General features: G+C 37.4%; 1 protein-coding gene and 1 long non-coding RNA gene across 18 annotated transcripts in view; both read left to right on the forward strand.

The window, feature by feature from the left end:
* ROBO2 (roundabout guidance receptor 2) overlaps nt 1–26,567 on the forward strand; it is a 1,015,778-nt gene that overhangs the window by 193,705 nt on the left and 795,506 nt on the right. The window lies entirely within an intron of this gene.
* On the forward strand, nt 11,860–15,336 carry LOC147654417 (uncharacterized). The gene is made up of 2 exons (XR_015285193.1): nt 11,860–11,947; nt 13,002–15,336. It is a non-coding gene; the product is annotated as an uncharacterized LOC147654417 (long non-coding RNA).

Consider the following 26,567-nt stretch of genomic DNA (forward strand, 5'->3'; position numbering starts at 1 on the left):
AAGTCGGGTAAAATAAAGTACAGGGTTAATAAAACATAGAAGAACAAAATAAAACACCCCAACCCCCAGCTCAGCAGAAACCTCCCTGTTTTGCTTTCTGGAAAGCTACCTGATCAGTACACAGTACTTTGTTTGCTACTCAGGAAATTGGTATCTGCTCCCTGATTTACAGGGAGTGCGTTAAACCCTGCACAGCCCGGGGAAAACTGCACGTGCAAATCCTCAGGGAGCATCACGATGGCAGAATATACTTCCAGACTGAAAGGACTGAAAAGGCAAGCAAATATAAAGTGTATGATATATAATTGATGAAGAAGAAATCTCTAAATGTAAGAGTTTCGTTCAATCATAATAAAGTAGTTGAGGGTGTGCAGACACTCTAATTAAAGATACATGTACTCCATTCAGCAGACCAATATTTATTCTTCAGTCCAAGGCAGCAAGCATAAATTTTATATTTTTGCCTAAAAGCAAGAAATTTATTTAAATCTCACAAATGTTAAAAAAAAAAAAAAAAAGTGCTGACCAGATTTCTGACTAGGGCTTTTTTCACCTTTGTAACATGAGCAAGTTTCTAAAAGATTTGGAACAATTTTTCCAATTATTAATAGATTGCATCAATCACTTGGAAGATCTTAAAGTTGCAAGATGAAGAACAGAGAAGGGTGGTGGCTGCAGGATACGTGCAAAGCATGTAAACCTTCACAACAAAAAGAAGGATAATTGTTCTTCCCTGAGGTATTCTGGAATTTGTTGAGAGTAGGTTGTGGCAAAAATTGCAATGTGCCCTCTTGAATCCGTAGTATTTGCAAGAGCTATGGATTTGCAAACTTTTCTGTGGGATCAGAGCTGCAGGGTCTGAGAGGGAGGTGTTGTGCAGAGAATGCACAAAATAAAATGCTATAAAATGGGTGTGGGGCTGAAGCAAGGCTGCCATGTGTGTGATATCCAAATGACGCTCTACAAATGCCTATGCTTAACCAACTAAAGCCACCCTGGATTTCCAGCTTGTTCTCATACAGAGAGGTGTGGGGTGTGGCTTTTTGAATTCCACCTGCAGGGTGAAAAACAGGGTTTGAAGAGCTCTTTCAGCCCAGCAGTGCAAGGAACCTCTTTATGATCCTGGGTTTCTCAGGCTCAGCTTGATGGAGAAGGAAAGAGAAGGAAGGAGATATAAGAGAGATGGTAGAGAATATTCAGGTTTTGTACTTCTTGCTCTGGTAAGGTCTGCTGCAGTTTGGGAGGCTGTTGGAGGACCAGAGAGTTTCTTGCAAAATGTGTGATCTTTTCAGAGAGACAGCATTTATTTAATGACTTTATGTTTAGGTTTCTGATGTGTGTGATGTGACTGCATGGGAAAACATCCTTTTTATAATGCACTATGTTTGTTCATAACAGAGCTCGTTCTGCCTAAGGTGAAACTATTTCTTCAGTGGGTGCCCTCATTAAAGTTTTCAGACTGGTGAACAAAGTGCTTAGCACTCCTAAGAGTAAGAACAGTAGTGTCTGAGGCTCTTCTGCAGCACAAACTCCTCAAGTATTTAGAGTAAATTGCTGTACATAGATGTGTTGCATAATGGTGCTTGGTAACGTTCACCTTTTCTGATGAATGTGGGATTAAATGAAACAAATTCAGTATTTTTCCAAAGAGAATTTAGTGAAGGATGGTGGATGTTAATTTTGTGGAAAATCAGAGAGGAATTCCAAGTTTTGAATATGAAGTGTGTGATGTCTGTGTATCTCCACACTGCATGGGCCTGGAATGGAGTTTCTTCTCTATTTTACCTCATCATGTTGCTGATTTCTTGCCAGGTTAACATGGTACCTACACCTGTGCCCATGAGATGGCAGAAATAGAGGTTAATTGGAATGCTAAGGATTCTTCTCTCTCAAGCTGATTACCAACCAGTTATTGTCAATCAGTATTTTTCTTCACTTGCTACATTAATTTCTCATCAGAGGACGGTTTATGCAAACACAAAATCTGCTCTGTTTTTTTGCCGTTGTAACAGGAAACATATTATTCCATCACATATAAAATGATATTTCATATACTAAAACATTATTTCTGTGTATAAACTATTTGCAACTATCCAAATAAAAGGGTCTTGGCTCCTGCAAAAAATGCACCTAAATGGGTGCAGTGAAGTCAGTAAATGTAACTTGGGTGTTACTGTGGATAATAAATATGCTTGTGGCCACAATGACTTTGTTAATTTCTAGGCAATAGCCAAAGCTGGAATTTCCAAGTTAGGATCATGATCCTTTGGGACTTTATTAATTGTGTTAGCAAGAGGGAAGTTTTGCTGTCCTCTGTAGAAAGTAGCAGCAATGAGACCTGATAAAACCTCTGTGATAAAAGATGTAAATTCTTACTAGCTTTGGGGTAAAGAGTTGGGGATTGTTTTTTCAATCATGACATTTCCATTGTCTTTTTTTCTAAGTTTCATTCAGCTAGCAAACACAATGATTAACTGGGCATGTATCAAATAGTTAGCTTTCAATGACATTTTCTTCCAACAGTGATAAAAGTGGGTATTTTTGTGCTTAGAAATGGATATTAATATTACTGCAGAAAGATTGTATCACAGGCAACACTTACTTGTTTAAGGTAATTTTTATTGCTGTGATGTTTTAAACTATCTGTGCCATACATCCAGTGTAGTTGCTTTTGCTTCTTCATTCTATGTTACTGGAGATAAAATATAAGCCAATATATCTTTGCTTTTCTTTGTATTAATCTTATTTACCAAAGTAATAAATTATTTTTTAAGTCCAGGCACTTTCTGATTTGAAGGCTCTGAAGACATGTACAAATAGAAATGTTAAAACATCTTTTCAGAGGGAAGCCTGGTCATTAATCTCTTCTTGCTTTCATCTCTGTCACTATATATTTGTATTAAAATCTATGTACTTAGACCCTATCAGGAGACTAAGAAAGTGCATGCAAAATCTGCTCTCATTTTGCATGGGTTTAAAGGTTGAAATAAATTGTCCCTTATGTTTCAAATTGTTCTTTGTCTAAAGGATGCCTAGTGACGCTTGAGTTTTTGTGGTACTTCTCTTTTATAGCAAATACTTCATTGCACAGAGTGGCCGCTGCCTGGAAAGGCCACCTGCTTACTTTGGATCCTGGCACCTCAGGGGAGAGCTTGTCTGTCTGGAGGGAGGATGGTCAGTGGTCTAGAAAATGGCTAAGATGGACCACCACATTCCATCTGATTGCCAGAGAAACAAGCTAATTACCCACACACATCTGTGCACGCTCAGCCGTTGTGCAGCTGTGAAGATTCCAGGCCGTTTGCCTTGGGATTCTTCTCTCAAGCTCAGCAACCAGTGAAACTGGTCTTTAGACAAGCTAAAAGCTGTATGAAGATTTCTATGTTCTCTAGGCTTTCCAGGGGATTTATTCTATCAGTTGAATGCAAAAGGTTGGATAAATTTTAAAATCCCTAGCATGCTGAAATAATTACCTATAACCTTGCCTTTCTTTGCTCACTTTTATACAGATTTTGAGGGATGGTGCATGTGAGACGCTTTGTTAAAATTCTGGTGATTTATGCTGCTTTCATTTCCCTTTCCAGTGGATGACAAACCCACTGCTCCCCGTGCTGGTGTCCATGCACATCCTTTGTAAGATTAATAAGAGATGCAATAAATTGGGAGGTGGGAGGGGAGCTACATTTTCCAACCATGCAAAAGCTTTCCTTTCACCAGAAACAAGGTTAAAGTTTCCTGTGTTTAGGCCCCTTTCAGTACCCCTGGTAGATCTAAGAGCTTGTTTTTTTCTAACTCAGCAATTTGGTATCTATCTTAAGTAGGTCAAAGCGGGGAAACGCCAGTCTGAGTCGAAGGTGGGCAAACTCTGCTCTCATTCAGTATCGACTGAGAGTGACATGAACCATTCCTAATTTGTTTAGACCGATAACATGGTGAGGCAGATTATGTTCCAGAAGTGATTTCAGCACACTTTGGTTTTTAATGGACTAGACTGTGCTTCATCTGAGAGACACATTGTATTGAGCACGAGGTGGAAATTAATCGCCCCAGTTCTACACAACCTTCTGCAGCTGCATTCCATTTAGAAGTGCTAATGATTAAAATTTACCAAGATGGTGAGCTCAGCATTGCTCTTATCTATAGTTTCATTAGAAAGACTTAAAAATGACAGCACTGTCATTAAATGTTGTGGGTTTTCTTTTTTTTTTTTTTTTTTTTAAATCTGCATATATTTAGACATAATTTGCAAGAATATCCGTTGCATTAATAATGCAAATCCTAATTACTTGTTAGAAAATTGATGTTACCCCTCTAAGCTACATTATTGCACAGGCTTTCTCCAGAGTAAGATTATTTGGATAACAGTCTCCCGAGGATCTCAGGTTTTGTGTTGTGTCAAATTTTTTGCAGCTCTGTGGCTTACAAGCTCATTTTTTTTGCACAGCAAGGGTGAATAATAATCCTGACTGGCTTATTAGTAACCCTGTTTAGACACCTGTACAAATCTTATTGTTTGGAGGAATGATTGAGTTTATGTGTATTTATGAGGTTGAAAATACATTTCTTAACTATTATACATTGATGATCATTTCAGTCTCCCTCTCCTTTTCTCATTAAAAGTATGAAAAACATGCCTGCATATAAATTAACAGAGCATAAGAACCATGAAAACCTTGCTGGTATTTTTAGAATTTTTTACTCTGAATTTTTTTCCAGCATTCTCAATTCAAAAGCATAAAAAACCTGTGAGAAATACCAGAATTAACTGTGTTTTGACTTTATTAAAGGCTCTTTGTGACGTGCTTAGCACAAAATTATCATGGTGCTTTAGTTAGTAGTCTAAAAAATCCTTCATAGTGAAAGTGCAGTGGTAAACTTCTTGGAAATAAAGCTTATCCATGTTTTTGAGTCACTGGGCCTGCCAACCTTCAATCCTTTAGTTCTTAAAAGCTGAGGTATTCTCCAACTTCCATTACTCCAAAGTGCATATGACACTATAAAGTGATTTAGATGTTTGAAAACAACAGCAAAATTATCTCTTTTTAGGATATCATTAGAGTCCATGTCCATTAGCAGAATTTCACGCAGTTCTTGGTTAGCAAAGTGGCCTTTAGTGGTGCCATGAGTATACAGTCAGGAATGTTTTGCTGCAGACTGGAAATGGACCTCTCAGGCTTGGGAAGGTGTGTCAGCTTGTTGAAGAATTTCTGACTAATTCTGAAAAATGCTTTCTGTCAGGAAATACCACACAGTATCCCTAAAGACCAGAATGGAAGCAAACCTGAGTTGGTTGAGGTTCCTGTCAGAACCATGAGGTTTACTCTTGAGCAGTTGATAACACAGTTCACTTCATGCTCTCTTCAGAGTTTTCTGTTTAAAAGACCAACCAGTCAACAAAACAACCCCAAAAAACCAAAACAACAACAAAACCACAAAAAATTCAACCAAGGTTTTTGTTTACCTCAGTCATAATTCCAAATATCTTGTCAAACATAATTTAAAAATAAAAACTGTTTTAGTATATTTCTGTAACCTAATTATTCATGACTGAGATTTGTATTTCAGAATATCATTAATTCCTAATGGAATGTAGGATGTTTGTTGTGTCCTGCTCATAGGTTAATGAAACTAAGAATGATGTTTTTTTCCATGGAAACCAACTTATTAAGTTTACAGTTATTTTTCTTTTAATATCTACAAATCTGTATAATATTAATTTTCATGCAATGACTCTTCTCATCAAATATGTTTTATGATCATTACAACTACCTCCAAAGGAATATGTAGCTGTTATCTGCCATTACAAAAATCTAGAAAAATAAAGTAAATTTTTTATACTTTCAGAAGAAACATGCAGTGTGTGTACAAGAAGCTACTAATCTTCTTTATATATGCACAGAGGAACTGCAGGAGCTTTACCTAAATTTTTGTACATCCTTTTTTTCATGCTGTCAGTGGTTGTGGTGTTTTATTGGGCTGGGACAGGGAGACAGAATGTTTGGCCTGTGGTCAAAAGCAAGGATACTCACGTCAATCTTTCCTGTCCTCAGCTGCTCCAACTTCCCTTGGGATTGGCAAGGCAGGAATTTTATTCCTTGTTTTCTTGGTAGCAACACTACCCTGTGCATGGAGCTGCTGGAGCTCAGACACAAGATGGTTTCCAGTACAGTGCTCTGTATTTCTTACAGCAAAAACAAGGGGCAGCTTCAGGTGACAGAATGAAATGCCAACAATAATTTAAATTAGGCTTTTGGAAGGAGGTCTTTATGCTTCAAAGTTCACAGGAGAGATAATTAGTGCAAAACTGAGCTGGGTCAAAATTCAATGCAAATGAAAAAAGAAAAATTTTATGATTTGCTGATAAAGCAAATTAAAGTAGAAACAATCAAGCTCTGTTTGAGAAATTCCACTTTAAAGAAGTTGTAAATATCTACAGTTTATTTTTGGTGTGATGAAAACTTTTCTCCCATTTGTCTGTCTCATCTTTAAAAGCACCAGACACATTATATCATTGCACTGAGGTAATATGAGATAATCATGGTTTTCCTACTAGTGATTTAATGAAACTTTCTCTGGCAAAATGTCAAATATCCATTTAACATGAACTACTGAAATATGTAAAGCTTAGAAATCTAAAACTACAAAGAATTCTTATTAGGAGAATATTGATTTAACTTAATCCAGTTTAATTCCTTTGTAATGTTTCAAAACCTAAAAGTGATGAGTTTAGAGGACTGCACATTATTTCTAAGTAGTAAAATTGCCAATTTTTTTAAGGTAGAACTACTAATGTCACTCACTATTCATGACCTTAAGATTCTGTTTTACTGTGCTGTGTTTATAAGGCTTTTATTTTACTTTTAATGCTATAGATTTTTGGAGTGCCAGGAGTATATTATGACAGACTTTATTTTTCCAGGGCATTGAAAGGAAATTACGTGGTAACAAGCTGTTTAACACTGTTATAGTCAGGGATCTAATAGTGACAGAAATTATGTGACTGGATGACTAAAGCATTCTAAATAAAATTATGCCTCAACTTCTCTGCAGACAGTGTGGGAAGACAATGCTTTTGAAGGTTTGAATTTGGACTTAGTCAGGAATGGTCTGTTTTAATATCCTTGGATGGGTTTTACTGGGGTCACAATCAGCATTTAGAACTGCCCTTTGTCTTTCATGTGGAGAGGCTAGAAATTAATACATTAATAAGTAAATGCTGACAAATACACATAATTACTTCACATCTCATTAAAGATGGGGAGGAGGGGTTTGAAGTCTGATGCATTTTTTGGTTGCATATCACAGACTTTGTTGTGTTAGTTTTACTAATCATGGAAATACACACTCAGATGAGCAGATGGAGTGCCACTGGGTAGGAAAAAGTATCCTCAAACAGCAATGGGAAACTGTGTCTTGAAGTATCTGTTCTTTTACTGATCAAACCTGTGTCATTCAGATTTAAGGTGGTTTTCTTATTTTTTTAATTTTAAAATTTGTGACTATGGAAAGTGAAGGGATTAGATTATTTTAATAGTTTTGATGGTATATTTGGAAATCTCTACACAACTGGGGGGACCCAGTAAAAACCTTCAATTTTGGTATGTTGGGATAGTTTGGTATATTAGGTATATTGTGTATAGGAGTTATTCAGTGCCTAATTATAAAAATTTGAATCCAGCTCTATTTAGATGGCTTTGGAAAATGCTGACTATCAGTTGAGAATGTGAAATGTAGCTGTACAAAAGTGTTGAGCCTTTTGGTTTAATTCCTTCCACTTGTGTTTGAGCAGGGCCCCAAATCTGTGTCTGGGAGGGTTCTGGCTGGGCAGCAAACCTGGTTATCTCAGCCCTCTGCAGATGAGCAGAAAAGCTTGTTCATCCCCTGCAGGAGCTGTGGAATGAGCAGCCAGCCTCTCCCAAAATGGGTTCCCAAACAAGCCCAGCTGCCTGAAGTGCTGAGCTCCATTCAAAAATGTGCTCAAGCAAATTCTATGGAGATCTGGGGCTGTGTGGGGACATCTCTGTAGCAGATGTGTCAGGGCCTCCACAGCCCAGAACTGCCATTTGCAGTTTGATATGGTGCCTTTTCAGCAGAGATTTTCTTGAGGGAGGACTTTGGTTTTAAATCAGTGCCTTTAGATCATCTGGAAGAAAATGGCAGTTTTCTACTCTTTTCTTTTTCTTCTTTTTCTTCTTCTTTTTTATTTTTTTAATTATTTTTTTTTTTTTTTGAAAATAGATTTCATCCAAATACTATAATTCAACTTTTACATAGATGAATCTCTCTAGAGAAGACCTGAGGGCAGAAGAATTACCTACAGAAATCACTTTGAGGTCAAAGTCCTGGAACTACGGTTACCTTTTCCATAAGAGGTGAAAATGTATAACCTCCCACTGGAAATCCTGGTAGCCTGAGGAGGTATAGATAAATTAATTGCTCTGTAGTGATATGCACAGGGCTTCACTCCTTACATTATGCCTCTGGTAGTCGAAGGCACCTTTTTTTTTGCAACTGGGGAGGACTTGGAAGAGCCAGAGTATGAATTTTTTTAAAGCCTGCCAGATAGCTGTGCTGGCAATAGCTTTTTCATGTTGCATAGGGGCATTAGCAACCCTTGTACCACAGCTCTGCATCAGGCCCTGCTCTTTCACTTAGATGTAAATAGACTAAAGAGTGTGTTATTTTTCCACTAAACCTCCTTCTCCTTTTTGTAGCCCATTCTCTGCTAAACCAGAATAGCTTGGCCAGGAGTCTGGGGGCAGAGACAAGAAGGAACACGAAACAATAGCTGTACATCAAACCTCCCACATCTCTGCCCAGCTAAAACTGCATCAGTCATTCACTCTAATGGTGGTTGAAGGATCACATCATTTATACATAAAGTTTTGTCAGTGTGTGTGAAAGCCAGTAGATAAAATTGCATTAAAAATGGACTCACCCTGAAAAATATTAATCTTTTACTTACAGTTGCATCCATAAAACTTATTCCAGCTAAAATCTGTGAAGAAGCTTTAAAAAAAAAAAACCCAAACTGAGTTTATTGCATCAGGCTAAATCTTAAACATCAAAACAATTAAAATGTTGACTGCAAGTAAAAAGTACTGTGGCCAATAAAAATTTCTATGTATAGATCTCACTTGGAAGTGGTGAGTTCTCTCTAATAAATTACAAACCCTGTGGTTTATGTATTACATTTTCTTCTCCACTGATTTAAAATATATATAGTCCAGTGATTTCAATTAGTTTTATACTTGCTTGTTGCAAATCTGAATTGGGCTAGAGTCTGGCTTGCCATTTATTTTTCTTTCATCCTACAGTAAACAACTCTGTTCAAAGATTGAAAAGCAATTGTACTTCATTTTATCTCTGATACAGGGGAGAAGTGAGGAAGCTGACAGAAATTGTAGAGTTTTTGGGACACAGGGCTTCCACCTTTGAGGTTTTTTGACTTTCTTCTGAACACTGTAGGGTAGGGGAGACCAGAAAACAAGGGATGCAGTGAGTTGGAGGAAAAAATAAAACAAATCCAAACTCCTTTTGTACTCAGCTTAGCACATCCCAGGTGATTGTCTTGAGGTGTTTACTCACTCATCAGTTCTGTGCTTCCTGGTATGCCCAGTGTAAACATTTTGCTCTGTGCTCAGCTGCAGACTCTTTGTTTGGGAGACACTTGAAGGATGCTCTGCCTTATCCCCTGCAATTATCTTCTGAAATGCACCAAGTTTTTTTCCTCATCTGCTGCAGATATTTTAAAGCTGATTTCATTGCAGAGGATATCTTTCTTTCTTAAATCCTTTATGCTAAACCTTTTTTATGCTTGAGAAAGAAGTTTAGTTTGATATAAAATGTGTTCAGGCTTCCTGAACAATTATTTTAGCAATTCACAGACTTTAAAGGGATAGCTGCACAGAAGGTATTTTGGTTTTCTTCCCTGTTTTGGGGAGACCTTCATCCCACTCACTTTGTTCTGCAAGGTAATAGAAGTAATTTACAGCAAAACAAAACACGGTGATGTGAAGATGGGAGGAAGTGTCATAATACAGATTTGTGTATAAAATAAGAGCATCTCCTCTTCCAGTTTGATTTCAAATAGAACCACCTGCTGATAGCTCAGATTGTGTCCTAAATCACTTGGCTTTTTGTACATAAAAATGTCAAGGATGAATATATTCATCCCTCTATGTTCTTAAAATGTTTTATCAGTGAGAATAGTGGGGTTCTCAGAATTTGAAAGAGATTATCTTAAAGCTGTGATAGGGTCTAAAGATGTCTAATCTAAATAAGATGACTTTCAAGACTAAAGGATGGTTGACACCAGCCTACAATTAGTAACGTATTATTGACTTTTTTTAAATTTTGAAACATGCCAGTGGCATAATTTTTCAAGGTGTTTCATCCTGTACAACTGAAAGCCTTGTGAATTTTTTAAGCTGAAGAATAAGAAATACATCTCTGTGTATTATAGAGAGCTGACAATGATAGATGTTGGTGTGGCACATGGAAAAAAAGAATTATTGGGGGCTTTTCTGAGTCACTGACTGCGTCTCTGCTCAGTGACTGGCACCAGGTACATTTCCCATGAGAGGAGGGGGCTTGTGGTACTTTGAGCATTCACCTTTTGTCTGAGAGTTGGTAGCTAGTAATGCAGCCAGTGCTAATGCCAGCCTTGTGAGCTTTATTAGATCTAGGGATTATAATTTGGGGTTGTTTCCTGTTGCATTAAGCACCACATAAAAATGCTCTATGCCAACACTATTCATTGAAGAGTGTGGCATACAGCATGCTCACATATGTTATGTGACATGTGCAAATTTCTCTTCTGAGTGATGGAGAGGAAGGCTGATCTTAAAAGAATTAATTCCCCACTTTCATGTTTGCCTGCTGAAAGTGGAAATATGGGAAACAATGCTGCAAGTGATACCGGTGGCTCAGAATTTAGGAGGAAAGGGACCTTTTTATACCTGACATAAGTTTCTTTGCAGGGAAATTAAACAACTCTTGAGAAACCTGGTGCAAATTCTGGAGCCCTGGAACTGTAATAGACAAATCTTTTGTGGCACATGCTATGAGATTTGCTAGCTCCAGATCCTTACCAACTGATAGATTTCTTTAGGGGCCATAAAAATAATGTACAGTGGCTGTTGTAGCCAGGTGGGGCTCGGCCTCTACTCCCAGGCAACCTGTGACAGGAAAAGACAAAGGCTCAAGCTGCAAAAGGGGAGGTTCAGGCTGGACATTGAGTGGTATTTTTTCACAGAAAAGTCTACTAAACATTGAAATGGACTTCCCAGGGAAGTGGTAGAGTTACCATCCCTGGAGATGTTGAGGGAATAACTGGATGTAGAACTCAGTGCCCTCCTCTGGTTGTTAAGGTAGAGATCAGTCAAAGGTGGGACACTACGATCTCTCAGGTCTTCTCAAACCTTAGTGATTCTGCAATTCTGTGACTGTGATGTTGAGAGTGGAGCAGTTCAAGTGTCCTCTCCTCCTTCCTGAGAGTGTGAGCTGCTCTTGTGTCAGCCATCCGTGTGCTGCCTCGGCAGATGCACAGAGAATTGTGGCTAGGGCAGTTTGGGGAATATAAATATGGCCATGGCCTCTTCTTCTGGGCACTTAATGCAGGCTGCTTTCCTGAAAGAAAGAGCTGTGTGACACAGGTATTTGTCACTATAGACTATTTTTATATTCCTTTTTATTATATTCTATTTTCATGGTATACTTTAGTAGCAGTATTTGATGGGGAGAAAGTAAAAAGGGCTGAATACTTTACCAAGATATCACAGCTTTGGAAATGTAGACATTTCTGTGGTTTTAGGTATAGGATTAACACATCATAGTTCTTACTGCTTGTGTTTCCAGGGTAAGGAGAAAGAATGACAAGCTCTGGCTCAATTTTGGCATTCTTGATTTCTAAATAACCTAAGGATTTACAAAGCTTCAGAGACAGGTAAGGTGGAGCATCTTTGCTAAGCAATGTAACTTCAACACAGGCTTTTTATCTGCATGAAGGATTTCACCAAGGGCTGGACAATTTTGTCTTCAAGCAGGAAAGATATAACAGAGTTGTAAAAAAAAAAAAAAATCTGTTCCAGGTAATGTCAGTATTTTTGGAGCTCATAGTCCCAGAATCACCACTAAATTGTAGTTATACTAGGGTACTGCTGAAAATACAGCTCATCCTATTGTGTCAGCAAACATTTTTGGACACAGGAGTTTTCAAGGTCATCTGTGGGTAGTCATGAACAATCATTACAACCATTCTCAACTGTATTTGTTTGATAGCAAAGGAAATACAGGAAATAATTAGAAATCATATTTATTTCACTGTATAGTGAAGTAAGGATATTAAATGGATATAATGATATAATTTTACAGTTTCTTGGTAATTATCAGGAATTATTTTGTCTTTTGCTTTAACAATTAAATTAATGGGTTTCTTTTGGAGAAAGGGATGCTTTATTTCTCCCAAAAAGTATATATCTGTGTTTGTCTGTTGTGGTGGGAGTTATAAGAGTATAATTGAAATGCTCCAGTAGTTTTTTGCATAATTTGGTAGTATATAAATTATATATATGAGGGAATCCTGGGAAGCAGAGGCTTAATATGCATCATTAGACATCACTGTTTTTCTTGGTGAAAGTGAAGAAGTTTTGCCAGGGATTTTTCAGTATGATAATAGATAACTTTTGCTTGCTGTTATAGGAACAAACTTTTTAATCATATTATTGGTTACGTTTCTACTGAACAATGACAATAGAAGAAGAGACAAGTAGATTCCTTCGATAGATATGAATATTGTGTCTTGAAGCAACACAAGTGTCAGTTTTATCTAATCCAGGGAAGTGGTGTACCTTTGCAAACAACTTCAGGGTGTCATGTAATGCTTTTTAGAGATGGGCTTGTATACCTGAGGTGTTTGTGCAAATAATTTGACAATGAGCTTGCAATGTTTTTACCCACTGCCGGACTTTATTTTAATCTTAAGTATTTTATTGCTACAGAAGGTGAACAAACCAGTGCACAAATATCCAGAACAGGCAATGAGATTAACTCCATTCTGCCTTGCACAGATCTGCCCTTCAAGCAATTTCTTTTCATGAGGGGATGCAGTGCTATGAATGTACACATCCTGGAAAGTATATTTGGTTTGTATTTGTTTTATAACCACAAGCCTTTGATACTTCATTGTAAGGCTGAAGTCTGCTATTCTCATCAAGTCACAGAACTATAGAATACCTCAAGTTGGAAGGGGCTTTTAAAGGTCATCTAGTCCAACTGTTCTGAATTGACCAAGGACATCTTCAACTGGATCAGGTTGCTCAGATCCCTGTCCAACTTGCCCTTGAGGGTTACCAGGAATGGGGCATCTACCCCTTCTCCAGGAGCTTGTTCCAGTGTCTCACCACCCTCACAGAAAAGTGTCTTTCTAACATTTCGCACAACCTCCCCTCTTTCAGTTTAAAGCCTTTAACATTTATCCTATCTCTGCCAAAAGTCCTTCTCCAGCTTCCTTGAAGGCTTCCTTCAGGTTCTGGGAGGCTGAAAGCGGTAGCTGGTGTGTTTTGTCTCTCTGTGAGTACATGAAAATGATGACCATCCCTTGCAGAGTCTGAGGTCCCAGCATTCCTGAAAATGGGGATAAACCTCGGGAGCATCCCTTGGGAATAACCAGGGAGTGCTGATATTTTGCTTTCACAAGTTGCTTAGCCTACTCCCACTTTCCCAGCTATAACACATATTTTTTAGCCATATGTTCTTCTTTTTTAAAAAAAGCAGCTAGAGAAAGATTAGGGTCTGCAGTTATTTCTGTTAGGAAGGAAGATATGACAAGATGTGTGTTTGGTGCCAGCATTTTATTTTTAAGGAGGTACAAATCTGTGATGAAGCCATCTTTGAATGGAGCTGGGGGGCTGCATTAAAGGGTAGGTTTCTGGCTTGTAGCCCTCTTGTTTTTTAAATAAAACCTCCTCAGAGTGCTGCCCTCTCCCTGATCACTTACTGGTGCTTCTAGCTCTGCATGAAGTCTCCCCAGCCACCTGAGGTGGTGCCAGCTCCAGGAGCAGCAGGGCTTCTCCATGGCACAGGCACACCCTCTTCCCTCCAGCCTCTTGGCATTTCTTAGTAGCCTTCCAGACACTTCTGTTTGAAATTCCTCTCTAATTTCATTCATGTGGTCATTTTGCCTAATTGTCAGCTTTGTGCTGAAATCTTTCCCAGCCAATTGGTACAAATATTTTAACACTGTGAATTTTTTTAATAATGCCCTTTTTCACTTCCAGGAGCTGTAGGATGTGTTATGTTATTTGTCTACACAAATTAGTTCAGGTTTTTATGTTGTCTGGAGTTTGCAACATTAAAATCTCCTGTAAAAAGAAAAACTATCATTTTCTGTGTGCCACAAATCCAGAGACCAGCAATCCATGTTCTTTCCCTGTTATTTATTATTGAATGCCTTTGTATTTTGCCTCTGCACTTTAGATGCAACTCCTTTCTAGGCAAAGTTAACCTAGCCTGGTTTTTATTCTTTGTAGGTGAGTTCATGCATGCCCTGGACTATCCTCGCTGCCTGCTCTCAGATATTCTTAGTCTGAGTCAGGCATTGCCAGGGTCATGCTTTGCTCCAGTGAAACTTCACCTGCTGGTGCCATCCTGCACTATTGTCTCTGCTGCTCACAAGCTGGTTTTTTTATGCAACTTTTTCAAATTCATATTTAGCAGACCCTGTCCTTGTGCTCACCAACTCAAAGACACTTTACTTTCCTTCCCAGCTATGTTAAACCCCTCTAAGGTGAATGAGGAGGCTTCTACCTCCAAATGCAGATTGTTTTCTCTCTGTGACCTTTTTAGCATTTGAGGTTTACCAGAGGTTTGTAATAATCTTTCTTCTCAACAAAGCTTTGTAGTTTCTCTACTGTTTCTACTGTTTATCAGCAATTCTCAATTATTAGCTTGCATTTGAATTATTTATTCTAATTATTTAATTATTTATATTTATGGCCAGATGATGACATATAAGCAGAGATTTCAATAGCCAGTGAATTGTCACAAAATATCAAAGAACAAATCCAAGTCATGAGAGTCTGCATATCATTCATATTTCCCTTTTTAATTTGAATTAAAGTGGAGAGAAATGTCCATGAATCTGTAGTAAATGAAGGCACTCTTTTAATGCAAAACAAATAAATTCTAAATAAGAGTAAGCTTTTATTTTCCAAACCGATTTGTGTGATTATCTTACAATAAAATTGTACTAAACATTAAAAGTCTATATGAAACTTGGTGAAATACAATAAAATGTTTATTTAGTGAAAATAAAAATAGCTTTAAATAATAAAAGAACGTTTCCTCTGAATGGTGATAATAAAGTGTCTACATATACTAAACATTTTTTAAATGCAATGTTTTCCTTTCTGTCTGCTAAGCAGCTTTTAATAATTTCAAATAATTTGCTCTGTTCTCCAGCTACTTAAATTTTCAGTGGTTTTCTATGTGACACTTTTTTCAAAAGGATTTAGAAGTCCAAATAAATTATGTCAACTGGTTCTCTTTTATCCATTCTATCCATTAATATGCTTGTGGAGTATGACCCACTTTGAGAAGTCTATCAGATGAGAAAGAGTTACATAGTGGTATAATACAGACCAAGCTACTGTCTAAATGTATCTTCAAGCACCATAATGGAAAGTGGGACTCTTCAGATCACTGTAAATTAAATTGATTAATAATACATCATGATAAAATGAATTTTTCATGGTTTGGGAGCTAATGCTCTCAATTATTCAGCAATGCAAAATGTAGGAAACTTGCATATAAACAGCATGCAAGAGTTGATCCATGAAATCTTTATTTAGAATACAAAGAATTTTTTTGTTTAATATGCTAGAACAATTTTACTAAAAATATCTTTTGCTTTCAGTGGCAAAAATTAAGTCAGAAATTAAACTGGCCGTGTATAGACAGCAAAAGTATCCTGTCTATTACAGCAACAGTGCACACACTTTAATCATTGTATAGTTCAAATTTTCCCATTTTTCACTTCTTCAATGCTATGAAATAAAAAATTTTGTTCCACACAGTTAATATTGCAGTTTCTGGACAGCATTTGCAATGCTCATGTATGAAGCTCTATTGTCTTTTGAAAATGTCTTTGTGAGAGAAATTTTTAGACCATTCAATTTATAAACATTGATGTTGTTGATGTGTGTTTTCCTGGGCTCTGATTCCAAGTCATAACCCCGTGTGCTTAAACCTTGAAGTGTTTTAGTGGAACTGAATTTTGAGAATTCAGAAATTATCTTCAGAAAAAAAAAATATATCCAAAATGGATATTTTATGTTTAAGAGGCTTCTTTGTTTGGTTGTTTTTAACACATAACTTCAATTAGGATTAATTTTTATTCCTAAATGTTCTGAATGTGACTAATTATATTGGAAAACAAGTTATTCCTAGTCCATATACTTATCTCAGAAGTAACTACATAATTTTGTAGTATCCCACCATGAAATATTAGCAGTATAAGCTCCTATATTGTCCTTTTGGATATTGCTAATTGTCACTTTTCATCACTGAACACGTGTAAGGACACTAATAATGCTGAGCATCTGTAACATCTGAGTGCAACAAAATATTCAGTATTTTTTTTTTAGGACTTAGCTTGTAGAAATGGGAAACACTTGTTCGTGTGTTTGTCTAAATTATTTTTATATAACTCATGATCAGTTCCCTAGTGGGTATTTTTTAAGAATAAATTCCATGATCACCTCCTTTGTGGAATAAACTTTAACTTTGGTCAAAAGGTTAAAATGTAGTTTGATTGCAAACTCTGGTTATCTGGTGTCACTTTTAAGTGACTCAAGATTAGGGCCTCCACGTATAGTAGCAGTGATGGTTAACTTCCCTAAATTATTCTCTATTCAAACCTTTTATGAAGTAGAGGTTTTGATTCTCCTTCTCCACATTGCCAAATAAATTATGTGGTTGTGATTTCAGGTGTAGTTAACTATTATTCCCTAGTGTGTGTATATATATATTATATCTATATCTATCTATCTGTCTACCTACCTATCTATCTATATATATCTATATCTGTATATATCTATATCTATATATATGTATATATATACCTAATCCCAGACACACATTCTCTGTGGCAATATCTTTGCACCAATGGAAAGTTCAGTTAAAGTTTGCCAATCTACTCACAGAAAGGTGCCCTGGCATGGAATAATTTATTAGGAAAAAAAAAAAAAAATCAGTGGAGGAATTGAAACAAAGGTGTTCTCTACAGGAATATTCCTCAGCATTAAAAAAGAAGAAGTCCAGATAGTTATCAGTTTTCCCTTCTCCCTTAAATCACTGCTCTTAAACTCATTAAGATGTTTGCTGTGCACTTGTGAGGTGTTTTGTCAACCAGAAACTATGATATTCCCAGACACGGATCACAGTAATTGTCTAGAGGCTTTTGGTGCATAAATATATGCTCTTTCCCCTCCAAGAGTGACTGAATTTTTTAGAATAACTGGACAAAAAAAGAATATAGTAACTGTGCTGGTGTTTTTCAGCATACAAATGCAGATAGAGGATTGGGGTTTGAGAGAAATATGTCTTTCCTTGAAAATAGGAAGACAGGGAACTTATCCTACATGACCCCTATTCAGTATCAAAGGTTGATGAACAAATTATTGCTAATGCCATCATCTCTACTTTAGTCAATTAGTTAATTTGTATCAAAAGAGCTCTATTACATGTAAGTAACCACTACTATGAGCACAAGAGTATTATGGGGTTGCATTTTTGGGTTTTCCATATCTTTCTGTATGTTTGGAAGGAATCACAGTAATTTCTGACATCTCTCTTTTTTCCTTACAAGAATATTCACCTTGGTCTGGGAAAAAAATCCAATATTTCCCATGAGTAGGAGTGGGTTGCTTCCTGGAGAAACAAAGATGCATCCCTTTTTCAATGGTAGTTTCCTCTGAGCTGGTATCTGGTGTGGAGACCCAGGAACTCTTCTGGCTCAGTCACTGGGATCTCTCTTAGCAGACTTTCTGAATTGCAAAATATTTGTAGTTCATAATGAGATGTAAAACAATGTAGACTTGAGGGGTCGTAATTTTTTGTTTATCTTCCCCTCAAATCTATTATAATAATGAAAGAAAACTGTTCCTCTTTTTCAGTGTACCTCTTTCAGGAACAAATTGCAGATGTATGGGTAGGTAGAGACCCAGGTGTCTGGGCTGCTGTAGCCCCTTTCCACACAGGAGTCTGTTCAGAAACATCATTTAAACCACAACACTGGGGACTCAAATCCAGACACCAGCTGGTTTTCAACCTTGCTATCATCAATCCTTCTATCATGTTTTCCCATCAAATCATTCTCCCCTCAATATATTCCATTGCACCACTGTTACCAAAGCTGAGTCTTGAGTGCAGATTTAGAATTGAGATTGCATGAGTGGGAACTAGCCACAGTATTCACTGATACCTATTTATCTCGGGCAAGATCCTTTAGCTGCGCAACATTTGTCAAAGCTCTGTTGGCAATGTAATCTGGAGCAATCATTTCTCTTCTGTCACTGCAAATTCTGCCTGGGAAACTGTAAACCTAAAGAGGACTTCTTGGAGAGCCATGCCGAGCGAAAACTGAAAGACTGGGAACTGCTGAATGTCAGCAAAGGTTATGCAGTCATTTCTCATGTCACTTTGACAGGCATGCCACTCGCACCAGAGCCAGGAGCAAGGGAGAACTGCAGGACGGCGATCCAAGGGTGCGCGGGAGGGACGGGAAATGGACCATTAATCAAGGGCACAATATGGGAAAGCTCCGTCTTTCAAAGTGGGGTGACCTTTAGGAAATATCTGGTTAAGCACTATGATTAATGGTCTGTGTTCATTTCTTAATCAGTTGCATTATTTACTGTGAATGTGGGTGAAAATAAACAAAAGCATAGTTAAAAGGAACAGCTTTTTAAAGACAACACTGCAGTGGTTCTGTTCAGTTGCTAGTTTTTAGTTAGATTTGGTACAATTAATATCCATGCTGCAGATCTTCAGAGAACACTTTTTGATGGTGCTGACAGGGACTGTGTACACAGCAAGATTATATAAAATTGCTCAAAGAGACACTGATACATATTACTGCCCTACTGATCCATGATGTTTTACTGTATGAAGCGTAAAATCACTGAACCTCAGGTTAAATATTCAGTGTGATTTGGGGTCTTTTAGTCATAGAAATCCTATTAAAGGAGAAAGAGATCATACAGCTAAACTGCTGTGAAGGGAACTGAACAGTTACCTCTAGTGTCCTGTAATGATCTTAATAATGGAGAAGTCATTTTATATTCATTGTCGAGGCATTGATCATAATGGATTCATTCATTATTAATGTTGCTGTAGCACGGTGATGAAAGACCTGTTGCTAAGTGAGCATGAAGATTAGTTTTGCAGAGGAAATCTTGAGGTAGCTTGAGATCAGTGATTTTACCTACCATGGTAGCAGTATCACTGGAGAGGAAGCTAAAGGATACCAGTGGTTGGTTGACTCTTCAAGAAGCTCAAAGAAGAAGAAAAAAATTGCCAGGAGGAGATATTGAAGCCATATCAAGAATTTTAACTTCCTAGGCTCAAATTATATCAAAAACTGACACAGGTTGTTACCCATCATCCTCACTAGCTTGAAGATCACATGCTTCCAACAGAGTTCTGGTTACACAGAGCCTGCCAGCTGGGGGCAGCTAGGCCAGGAGATCTAAAAGGACTCTGGGGACAAAAAATGACCCCTGGACCAGTTCTGTGATTGATACCCACTGTGATGCAAAGAAGCTTTCTTTTTAATCCAGAGCACCATTGCTAATTGAAAGCTCTACCCATATATTCCAGCTGATTTTCCTGTATCCCAATAACTAATTCAATCTGTTTTCCAAGTATCTTTACTATATCTTCATAATTGTTCTTGCTTTTCTTTGTCAGCCCCAATAAGCATGAAGAAATATTCAGCCATGCTACCTCTTAGAGTAACTGTTTAACTTAAAGTATTTCTAAAAGGCTTGCAGGATGTCATAAGTCAAGAGCCCCTTTCTGGCCATCTCTCCTTGCACTTCCCAGCTGTATGGCTGCTCCTTGCTTTGCCAGGCAACAAAAAGACAGGTTTGGGTTATTGAGGTGAATGGTTAACCAGTCATTGCTTTTATCTCTCATGGTTTTCTGTGAATTATCAAGAGCTTTGAAAAGAGTCTAAACAACAATTTTTGTGGTGTAAGTTAACAAACTAAAATTGTAATTCTCTTATGAATAGCTTATGACCACCTTTTTTGCATTTTCAGGTGATTATGTATTTATGTTACTGGGAACATCTAGAACTTGAAAGTAACTAAAGATTATTTTCCAGTTCTGATTTGAAAGTCAAGTGGGAAGTTCCTCTGAAGTCCTTTGCTCAGCAGTCCTTTTGGTGCTTTCAGAGTTACTTTTGCCTTTGTTATTCATTGTGGTGAGTGGGAATGTTACCTGTGCCACATCTTTGACTGGTATGAGCTAGATAGAAGCTGAACATCTATTTTATTTTCTTATTTCACTAAAACCATACACATCAGGGATTGCACTGACATTTTTTGTTTGTTTCTTCCCTAAATACCTTTATTTTCCCTTATATCTGTACTTACTCCTCAAGTAGGTGGACTGTGATAACTTAAAACTGGATTTGAAACTGGCATGTAGGTGGCATTTTTCAACAAAATCCTTGAGAAAAAATGTAACTTTATTTCATTTTTTGATCAGAAGAAAGCAGTGCTCCTTTCTATACTATTGTTTATCTTCTATTCCCCTTAAAATGTTAATGAGTCAGGGCTTATAAGTCTCCTCCAACCTTTGGGACCACTGGACTCCATTTTCTCAGCTCCAGCCTTTGTGTTTCTGCCTGTGTTGTTGCAGGATCACATTCCTTCCCAAACTGCTCATCCAAATGCTAAGGCCAATCTTCAGCCTTTGTAATTTTCAGGGTGTCCTGACTTGAAAGTGACCCATAAGGATCATCAAAGTCCAGCTCCTGACCCTACTCAGGACACCCCAAAAATCTCATCATGTGTCTAAGACTTGAGCTCTTTCAGGCCTGGTGCAGTGACCACTTCCCAGAGGAGCCTGCTCCAGACTAATTGTGTGGTTTGACAATGTAGAATATTATTTAATTTAAAGCTCTAATGTCAATCTTCATGTGTCAGACTTCATGTAGGTGTAATTCTTCAGTAAGTCAAGCAAAGTTCATAAGAACTGGTGCCTGTTCAGCTGAACTCAAACACACCCCATAGTGGAGATGCTGTAAGGGCTTTTCAGAGGAGTGGAAACAAGTTTCAGACAATTTTGAGTGTTTTATTTTTCTCCCTTTTTTTGAGCAGAAATACTGTTATATCAATGTAATAAAACACCTGTCTAGCATGATTTTAAGGCTGCAGACCAGTAAAGCTATGGCCTAAAGATGTTTTTCAAGTCCTAAATATTAAAAATTTAGTTTTCTTCATACTTTGATAAAGAGTGAACTGATGGAGTGGCTGTCATAATGAAGGTGTACTGGGTAGGAGACAACAAAGTCATCTTTTGATTTTTCCCCTAATGTTTTTCAAGAGCATACAGCAACAGGTTATAGCCAAGCACAAATAGATGGAATATGATGGCTTTTAAATAATGCTGAGCTCCAAAATGCCTTAAAAATCAGTGCAAACTCATTGATACACATGTAAAATAGCCCTGCATATGGGTAAAAAACTACATGATGTTTAGACTTAGATACCTTAAAATAATAAATATCAAAAATATTGATATAACAGCAAAGTACAACTTCTCTTTCATTTATAATAAACATTAGTATGTGAAATATTTGAGTGATTATCAAAATAACTGAAAGCAAAAATGTCTTTCAAGAAATAACATCTATATCCATTTGAAGCAAGCTTGAAGCTGAGCTGATAATGACATGGTTCTGTCAATTTAGGGGTTGAAATAGTTCTCCAAAAACTGATGTTTCAACATTCGTGGACAGAAAACATGCCCATGCATCAATTCATAATCTTGTTCTCTTGCATGCCTGCACTTCTGCCATCTGTTAGTGTGGCATTTTGCCCACTCTAGGAAGGGGTTCACTTTCTGCCATGTACAAATATCAACTTTCTTTCTAGAGAAACCCTGAAAAAATACAACTGTTCTTTCTGGGGTTTTTCTTTCCATACTTTCCCTCATTTCAAGCTCTTCCTTTGTGTGCTTTCATGGGAGGGAGAGTTGAGCTCACTCTGGTTTTTCTGAGCATCCAGTGTTCAGCTGCCTCTAGATTACCAAGAATTCCACTGGCTGCTCAGATGGGGATTTTGGAGTTTAAACATTATCTTTACCTGGCCACAAATGGATGAGGCACAACCACTTTCCCTGTGCTCCCTGAAAGTCAGCTGACAATCTGTCCCTGCTAATGCACCCATCAGTGTATCTGAAAAAAAACCATGAGCTTTCTCCTGTAGAAACTCCCAGACAGATTTCTTCATCTTGGAATGATAATGAGACATATTCATGGTGGTTTGTTGAGCTCCCAAGCCTTGCTCTTAATTCCCTGATTCTAATTTCTCATGTGTAGCATGGGAAAGCTACACAAAGCAAACGGTTTTGTTCCCAACTTAAAATGTATTCCTGCATTCTCTAAGTCACTGGCCCCACATTTGGTAGTAAATGGTATGACTTCATGTGAAACAATTTCCAAAGCACTCATATGAAATTAAAAAATACAGCAGCCAGGTAGGTAACTAGCATATGGCTCACATGAGGTCTCTTCATCAGAGTGCTGAACTTTCACTTGAATAAAGAAATGCAGAGAGGGACAGTAATTCCCCTATAGAAAAGTGACATATACAGGAATAATTGCAGGATGTGTGCAATCACATGGGATAGTCACATGGAGGTTTCACAAGTGCCTGAGTGATCTGTGAGTGCAAGGGGAGCTGAGATGCCCTAGCAGGAATGGGCTCACAGGGAAATATCAGTCAGCTACAGAGCAGCTTTTGTTGCAAATTTAAATCTCAGTGGCATAATTTTCTTGTTTATCGCAGAGGATCACATTTGACTGATGACTTGTGGAGATTTCTTTGAGATCACTGACAGGTATGCTTAATTAGAGGCAAAGATTCAGTGGAAGCTGAGTGAGGAATGACTCCCCCTGTGTCAGTGAAATTCCTTTCTTTACATCAGCTGCATTTCACAAAGGGACTGGGAGGGAAATTGCATTACGGCACAGTGGTTGCACTGGAAGTTTCAGTCTCTTAGTTTTCATTTCCATTTCCAGGTAAATATAACAAAGAATATTGTCAAACAATGTGGACTGAAAAAGTGGTCTTTATTTTAAAATATTATGGGAGTGTGTTGTGGCTTAAGCCTAGCATGGTTGCAGACCAAGGAGTGGTTGGAACACGTACCAGACTAATTTGGGTCTGTTTTTGAAACTGGCTAGAGTAAAAGTTTATGCCTGAGAAAAGGGGGCTGCTAGCAAAGGAGCTAAGGAGTATCCTGGGATTGTGACCATCTTGCAAGGTCTTCTCTCCCCTGCATATCCTTCCCTGCTTCTTTCCCACATTAAAGCTGCAGGCCCATCCACCTGCCATCAGTCATCCTGCTACTCATGTCTGCTCTTGCCTTTTCCAGCTCCAGACTCATTCTTTCTGCCTGTCATTCCCACACCAACTCACCAGAGGTACAGCCTTTGCACATAGGGGAATTCTTATTTTCAGTTATTAATACAAAGTGCAGAAAGAGTAGCTGGTTCAATAACATATAACAGAAAAGCCCTTTTAAACTGGCTGGTTGCTGTAGCTATTTATACTAGCTGTGGTAAAGCTCAATAATCAATATATACCTCATAAAAAGTTTGGCAGAGAAGTGCAGATACTGTATATTTATTATAGGTGCAACTGATTAACCCTTAGTATCATCACAGTACTGTATATATTTACATTTGAAATTGTGTTATATATATTTATATGCACGTATATATTCTGTATGTAAACACACACGTAGAAATGGCTTTGTGTTTGCTAAAGGTACATAAACAATCTACAGAGAATATGATCAGCTGATGCCGTGTTGTGGCCTTTTAAAACAACTGTTGACTGCACTTGGAACAGCTTTTGGAAGCCCATTACACATAGAACACCATCTAAATAATTTATATTCTGTAAATAAAAAATATTTGGTATTGACTTGTGTGTTTACATATCTGGATAAACACATGCACATGTATCTGTTTATAATTACATAATTATTTCCATCAGCCCTTCCAGAGAGGTTTTCCAGAACCCTGTCAGTTGCCTTCTGCCGTTTGGCTGGAGACCACATTCATCCATGACCATTGTTTATATCAAGGCAGGAAACAATGGCAAGAAATAATTCTCCAGAGTGCAGGGAGAGGCTTTCTTGTGGGAAACAGGTACTGTTCATAAATTTCCAGAGGTCATTTTTGTGGAGGTGGCTCGAAGTAGCCATTCCAAACTTCCAGCCCCTTGATTTCCCCCGTGCACAGCTGGAATGGGAACTTGACTGAGTAATGAGCAACTCCTTTAAAATACATCCAGTGGTCCAAACACATTGTAGGGTTTTTCATATGCTTGCACAGCATGCAGTGGCAGGCATGAAATAATATCAGTGTTTTGTTCTTCCTCCTCTGGCTACATTTCATTTATATGGGAAAAAACCTGATAACACTGAGATCAAAGAAAAGACCTTCATGAGATTCACATGCTTCTCTCATTTTCATTTATGTTCCATCCAATGGGGTCATCTGTATTTAAAATTTAGTCCTTACTTCCTTGTCAATAAAATGTCATGCTGGTGAGTGTTATGTGAATAGCAATAATGGTAGTAAAGTGATTAAGGTCATGTACTGAGAAGACCATGAATTGGAAAATGACAACTTGAGATGAAAAAACTAGATAGAAAAGAAGCATGGGATGGACTGTGATCAAAATACCAGTCTACCACTAGTGCAGCTAAGGAAGATGGAGGACCAGATTTAAGAGGGAGGTGGAAGCCTATAGATATGTAAAATGTGTTCTTTGAATAGTTGTTGTGTGAAGAAAAAAAAAAAAATTAAAAAATCCTAAATTTTCTGTAGTAGACATAGAAATAATTTTAAGTTTGGATGAAAATAGCTTTAGTACAATCTATTGCTTCAAGGACGATCAAAATATATAATTTTTTCGGATAAGTTTTTATTATTTTAACGTACAGAGCTAGTATAAAGCTGGCCTTTATAGTGAGGGTGACTCCATGTGTCTGCATTTTTCTGTCTTGGCAACAGTGAGAGTTACAAACCTCTGAGCTAGTTAAGGGCTATAATTCTGTTTCTGCTGCAAGAAGTTGCCATACTCTTATGAGAAATGGAAATATATGGGGCTCCACATTCTGCTTCCTGTTGCAATGGTGCTATGATATATCAATATAACTCTGAAAACCAAGAGAAAACTATACATAGAAATATTTAGCAAGGATTATTGAGTAACTTCTGAGAATAGTTTTTTTGACACATTAAAATAAAAAAAAAATCAGATCATGATAAAGTACATGGCTTTTTATAAAAAAGTTTTTCAGATTACAATGACATTTTCAACTTATGGCTACAATGTGGAGATAAAAATCAGTGGATATATATTTACATGGGCCTTCTTTTGGAAGGGAACTTGTACTACTGTTATTTGCTAAATGTGTTTTCAAAATCAAGACAGATCATTACTGAGAATCTTTTCAATATGCTCCTTTTGAAGTATAGCTATATTATTGATATTACATCATTTGAATATTTATAATATCTAAAGGAACAATAAACAAGAGTATATTACCGGTATGTGTTGTACACTGGTACCTGGCGGGCTTTAGAGAGTGAACACAAAATTTTTCATATTTGAATAGCCAGGAACACTGCCCAAAGTACTCACTAAAATATCTAAATTAGATCATTCTTCTAAAATCCAGTGTATTCTTCCACACAGAGTCATTCCCTCTTTCATTAATTTAACATTAATGATTTCATTAAGTCCAGAATGCTGAAACATGATACAGAAGACGATTAACAAATATACATTTTCTAAAGAATTTTTTTGGATAGAAAATCCAAAGATTGCCAAAAGAAGGATTGTTATCTATTGCTAGAAAAAATAATTGGTTATTAGTATAGAATCTCACTACAGCTAAAAATATTCCAGTCACTATTTCAGTCATAAAGAACTAATCAATTTAGTTTCTTTTGCTTTAAATATGTTAGGCAGTCTGCATTCTGTAAGAATTTCCTGGATTTTGATGTAAAGGTACATTTTGATGTACCCTTTACACCCTTGAGGGTGTAAAGGGTACCTTCATCCCCTGGTCGAAGGGGTCGTTAGATTGATCTGAAGAAAACCTGGGGCCAGTGTGAAATTTTCCACCAGCAGACATGGTGAGGCATCCTTTCCACCAGAAGCCTTGCATGTAGAATGGGGACCTCCCTTCTCTTCCCAGGAGCGTGTGGAAAAATGTGTTGGAAAGGGTGTATCTCCTTCTCAGTTAAACTA

The sequence above is a fragment of the Cyanistes caeruleus genome, chromosome 3 (assembly GCF_971803275.1).
Source record: "Cyanistes caeruleus chromosome 3, bCyaCae1.hap1.1, whole genome shotgun sequence".
Classification (NCBI taxonomy): Eukaryota; Metazoa; Chordata; class Aves; order Passeriformes; family Paridae; genus Cyanistes; species Cyanistes caeruleus.